The 6,000-nt window shown below is 41.7% G+C and overlaps 1 protein-coding gene across 1 annotated transcript in view; it reads right to left on the reverse strand.

Annotated features, from left to right (window-relative positions):
* Positions 1–5,839, reverse strand: part of TANC2 (tetratricopeptide repeat, ankyrin repeat and coiled-coil containing 2) — a 346,976-nt gene extending 341,137 nt beyond the window's left edge. The window contains exon 1 of the mRNA XM_003786213.3: positions 5,808–5,839. The gene's annotated coding sequence lies outside the window, so the exon portion shown is untranslated. The remainder of the gene's footprint in view (positions 1–5,807) is intronic.
* Between the last annotated feature and the right edge of the window lie 161 nt (positions 5,840–6,000).

A 6,000-nucleotide genomic window follows, 5' to 3' on the forward strand; every position in this document is an offset into this window, starting at 1 on the left:
GTTTAACAATTTTAGTAAATCTCTATTTCTAAACCAAATTAGGCTTTATAAGTGAAGTAAGCTAAAATGAACTACTAACCAGTACCAATACAAAGCATGGTCTGAGTCTATGACAATTTATTAAATATACTGTTTTATAAACATATGTGCTGGCTCGGTGCCTGTGGCTCAAGCGGCTAAGGCACCAGCCACATACACCTGAGCTAGCGGGTTTGAATCCAGCCCAGGCCACCAAACAACAATGTTGGCTATAACCAAAAAAAAAAAATAGCCAGGCATTGTGGCGGATGCCTATGGTCCCAGCTACTTGGGAGGTAGAGGCAGGAGACTCGCTTGAGTCTAGGAGTTAGAGGTTGCTGTGAGCTGTGATGCCATTGCACTCTACTCAGGGTGACAGCTTGAGACTCTGTCTCAAAAAAAAAAAAAATGTGCTGAAAACATTTTAGCCCCCCCATTATTAGTTTATGATGAATTCCTATATTAATAAATGTATACGAAAATGGAGGAAGTGGTTACATGAGATGTATGATTCAGGGCATAAGAAGAAAAAGTTTCTGTTTTATAAAAAAATGGCAGAAGCTGTTTGGTTAAGAGAAGAAAATAACTATTGCAATTGTAAGAGGTAATATTCCACTTGTTAAACTGGGTGGAAGACACATGAATGTGAGGTGCATTGTTATTCTTTATACTTTACACGTTTTTGTAAATATTTTGTCACATAAACTAAATATCTATAAAACAATGTTTATGTTTAAGAAAAATCTGAACAAACATTTGTTGATGGAAAAAGTAAAATGTATCCTACTCATTTTTGCTAATTACAGTACTTTTTTTTTTTTTTTTTGAGACAGAGTCTCACTATGTCACTCTCGGTAGAGCGCTATGGCATCACAGCTCACAGCAACCTCAAACTCTTGGGCTTAAGGAATTCTCTTCCCTCAGCCTCTCAGGTAGCTGGGACTACAGGCGCCCACCACAACACCCGGCTATTTTTTGGTTGTAATTGCCATCGTTGTCTGGCAGGCCCAGGCTGAGTTATAACCTGCCAGCCCTGGTGTATGTGGCTGGTGCCCTAGCCACCAAGCTACAGGCGCCAAGCCAAATTACAGTACTTTTTAATATAAATGAATAGAGAGGCCAGGCATAGCAACTCACACCTATAATCCCATCACTTTGAGAGGTCAGGATGGGAGGACTGCTTAAGCCTAGCAAGACCAGCCTGGGAAACATAGTGAGACTCCAACTATACAAAAAAATCTAAAGATGAGCAGGGTGTGGTGGCTCACACCTGTACTCCCAGTGACTCAGGAGGCTGAGGTGGGAGGATTACTTGAGCCCTAGCAATCAAAGCTGCGGTGAGCTATAACTGTGCCACTGTACTCCAGCCTGGGCAACAGAGAAAGAAAAGAAAGAAAGAGAGAGTGTAAAAAATGTTGAGTAGCTAGGAAAAATATCTGATAATTGCTCCTTAATTTTCCTAGAGAAAATTAGCAGTGAAGGTTTGCTGGTACTTTTAAAGAAACAGAATGTATGTGTGTGTGTGTGCACATAATATATGTTTATTTGCACACTATGTATACACATACACCACATCAGACTACTTGACAGTAACTTTTTACCTCCAAAGTTTCCCCAAAACCAACCAACCTCACAAATATTTCCTTTACCACGTAAGTAATGATACTCCTCTCCTCATAATTCCAAGTATAAATTAAAGAGAAATGTTCATACTGTAAATAATATTTTTTGCATATATGTAGGCTTAATGTTTATGTAAGTCATACCAGGTTTATCCCCTTCTAGTATTTGCTTTATGATGTGCAGGTGCATTTTCTTTTCTTTTTATTTATTTATTTATTTTGAGACAGAGTCTCAAGCTGTCACCCTGGGTAGAGTGCCAGGGCATCACAGCTCACAGCAACCTCCAACCTTTGGACTTAAGTGATTCTCTTGCCTCAGCCTCCCAAGTAGCTGGGACTACAGGTGCCCACCACAACGCCTGGCTATTTTTTTGGTTGCAGTTGTCATTGTTGCTTAGCAGACCAGGGCCGGGTTCGAACCCACCACCCTAGGTGTACGTGGCCAACGCCCTTGCTGACTGAGCTATGGGAGTCACCTGCAGGTGCATTTTAATTATCCCTTATCAATCACTAATTTGAGTGAGAGGGCAATATAGTATTTTGTGAAGAACACAGAGACCTCAGCAAGTTCCCAAATTGAACCCTAGCTCTTTCACTTCTTTAACTTCTCATTTCAGTTTCTCATCTGTGAAATGAAAATAACAGTATATACACCTCATAGGGTATTTAAACTGATTAAACCAATGTATAACAGGATTGACAAAGAACAGGTACTATACATGGTAGAAGTATGAGCTCTTACTTCTAGCACAGTTCACGCTTCAACAATACGGGTTTGAATTAAGCAGGTCCAGGATACACAGACTTTTTTTTTCAACCAATACAGTATTTATGGGACGCAAAACTCACTTATACTTTTCCTACATTTAGGAGCCTGTAAAACCAATACCCTGTGTATACAGAGGAATGACTACAGTTGTAATTAGATACACACACACACACACACACGTACATGTTCTTTTGAGACAGCGTTTTCACTTCTGTCTCCCTCAGTAGAGTACTGTAACATCACAGCTCACAGCAACCTCAAACTCTTGGGCTTAAGCAATTCTCTTGCCTTAGCCTCCCAAGTAGCTGGGACTACAGGCACCCACCACAATGTCCAGCCATTTTTCTGTTGTTGCAGCTGTCATTGTTTTAGCAGGCCCAGGCCGGGTTCAAATCCACCAGCCCAGTGGGTATGTGGCTGGTGCCCTACCCACTGAACTATGGGTACCACCCCATCAACTAAAATCTTAAAGGAACATGGAACACAAAAATAAATTTGTTACAGCAGAAGGACTGTGAGTGGATAATTTTGTTAACATTACTTGTTTTAAATGGAAATTAAATTGTATACTGAGAAACCTAGTCTCTTTCCCCTCTAATTAAAATCATCAGTAACATTCTATTGCATTGATTTCCATTTTACTTGTATATAAAAATCTATCCACTAAACAACCAATACTTTTTTTTTGAGACATAGTCTCACTATGTCACCCTTGGTAGAGTGCTGTCACAGCTTACCACAACCTCAAACTCTTGGGCTTAAGCGATTCTCTTGCCTCAGCCTCCTGATTAGCTGGGACTACAGGTGCCCACCACAATGTCCAGCTATTTTTTTTTTTTGTATTGTTGTTGTTTGTTAGCAGGCCAGGGCCAGATTCGAACCCACCATCCCTGGTGCATGTGGCCAGTGCCCTAACCACTGAACTACGAGCACCAAGACTACATATATTTTTTTGAGACAAGGTCTTGCTCTGCTGTCCAGGCATGATCGTGCAGTGGCATGATCACAACAACTCACTGCAACCTCATACTTTTGGGCTAAGGTGATCCTCCTGTCTCAACCTCCCAAATAGCTGGGACTACAAGTGTACACCACCACACCGGCTAATTTTTCTTTTCTTTTCTTTTTTTTTTTTTTTGTAGAGACAAGATCTCACTATGTTGCTCAATCTGGTCTCAAATTCCTGGGCTCAAATAATCCCCCCTCCAAACATGCTGGAATTACACAAGTCAGCTACCTACCCAGCCAGTAGTAATATTAATAGTACTGTTGCATCTTCCCAAACATACCACAAACATTCTTAGCAATCTTAATTATTACCTAAAATTGGATACTGCCTGTATTAAAAACAGACACCAAATATAAAGCCTGATTAATAATAAGTTTAAAGCTCTGCAACTCTGAAGAGAATAGATGATTAATAAACCTACATGATAATTCTATCAAGAACAGTTCCACAAGTGCAACTATCAATTTCTTCCCTTACACAAGGGGGCAGTGATAACAAGAAAAGAATGGGGCTCTGCAACACCTCTTCCTACAGACAGTAGGGGGTGGCAGTACATATGGCTTACAGTAGGAACAAAACAGGAAGACCCAACAGAATTGCTCTTTATTCTCCTCTGTCCCTCTTCTCTTTTTTAGCCCCAGTAGAGACTCAAGGTGAGGGACATATCTACGGAAAACACTAAAAACCCAAAATCAATTGCCAAGGAAAATCCAGTTTTGTCTTTGACACAAATGATTCCTCAACGACTGAATTTTGGATCCAGGGAAAAGCCAGTTATGTATTTTCAAATTATCTGGCAAATTACTATAACAACATTCAGAGAAGTAATTCCTTGTCACAAAAATTGTGACATAAAACACTAAAATCTCATCAATAATTAAATATATCCTAATGAACACATCCAGATATTTCTGCTTTTGTTTCATAGAATATTGACACACATTGTATGTACATATACAAGTTATATCAAAGGGCTCATTGAGGTGTCTTTTGTTACTTCTGAAATTCTAGCTACCTTTGACAATATCTCAAAACACAGATGTTCTTCTTAAATGGAAGTAACAATGTTTTTGCAGCATGTAATTTCATATATATGTATATATAGATCTATATATAGATACAGATATACATGGAGGGAGGAGGAAGAGAAGGAGAAAGCAAGGGAATATTTAATGTTTTTATTTTAGCGCTCACATTCCTAAGATGATCTACCTGGGAATTGCTGCAGGAGGCATTCCACTGACAGTATCCATGTTGTTGCTTTTTATGCCAATTTACTGTATTCAATTTTTCCTTATTTCACCATCCGCAAACCAAGAGCATACAAGAATATTTCACTACTGCCATTCTCTGTAATTAACCATTGCGATAGCTCTTGGCTCCAGCCCCTCAAAATGCCTGAAAATTTATCCCTTTTGTTCACCATATTGTTTTGTTTTCCTCACTCCAGATATTTTCACCTGGGTAAAAATCAACAAAGGGTCACATACAAAAAATATTTGCCTTTGCCTAATGATCTTGGAATTCACAATTATGGTCAAGATTCTTTTTTCTTTTATTTTCCTGGAGAGAAGCGGAGAAGAGAGTGAAAGACACCCGAAACACCAAATCTTCTTCCCAATGTTAATTATCTTTGTTTATGTTTTCTGAAAACATTTCAAACATTCCACACCTGGAATGGAAGACAGGACACAATTTTATCAGTGCTCTCCCCACTGACAGCAAAATCTGAAATGATTTTAGCCCTATTTTTTCTTTCCCATCTCACAACCAGACATAATTTGCTTTTTTCTTTCACGTGGTTACTTTCTCTGTCACACACACACACAAAAAAAATCCAGCTTATCACAGCTCTTCTCGATTTCTTGCGGTAAAATATCTAGCAAGGAGCCTCATTAATCTTTTATTATACTACACCTCCTTTCCCTGAGGATTTATTACTATCACTAATACCACTTCTACCATGAATTCCAACGCCACACAGGCCAGCCCATCCTGTGCCTTACCTGACACATTTCACAACTACTTTTATGCTGCATTCTGGGGGCACATTTGCAACTCGTTCTGCACCACATTCACTGCCACTTTCAGCAATGCCACTTTCACTCGCATCTTATCCTGGATCCTCGTCATCCGGAGACTGTCTAGGTACCAAATTACACGACACCTTCGGTGACAGCCAAGTGGCGACTCCAGACCCATATGAAGCCAGGCTTCGAGCCACATTCGGAGCCAGCCTTCCCAACGCCTTTGACACGGGCTGCACTTCGCTGCCCATTTCGCTGCCTCCCCGCTCGCCCCCGCCCCTCTCCCTGGAGCCGAGGCGTCGGAGGCAAACGCCCCTGTCACTGAAGCGACCTTTCCTCTTCCAGCGCCCCCGGTCTCTTACCTGCTGCTCTGACGGGCTCGCTGCACCTCGGGGTCAATCGCCAGTCCCCGGGGTCTCCTGTGAGGACCGCGCCGCCCGCCGGCGCCGCCCGCGATACCCAGAGCGCCTTGCTGCCCTCGGACGCCCGGCGGTGGGTCTGCGCCCGGGTAAGGCACGGCGGGGCCTCGCAGCCGGCGAGCGCAGCCCGCGGCAG

Source organism: Otolemur garnettii, unplaced genomic scaffold (genome assembly GCF_000181295.1).
Source record: "Otolemur garnettii isolate 467f Iridium unplaced genomic scaffold, OtoGar3 scaffold00018, whole genome shotgun sequence".
In the NCBI taxonomy this organism is placed as follows: Eukaryota; Metazoa; Chordata; class Mammalia; order Primates; family Galagidae; genus Otolemur; species Otolemur garnettii.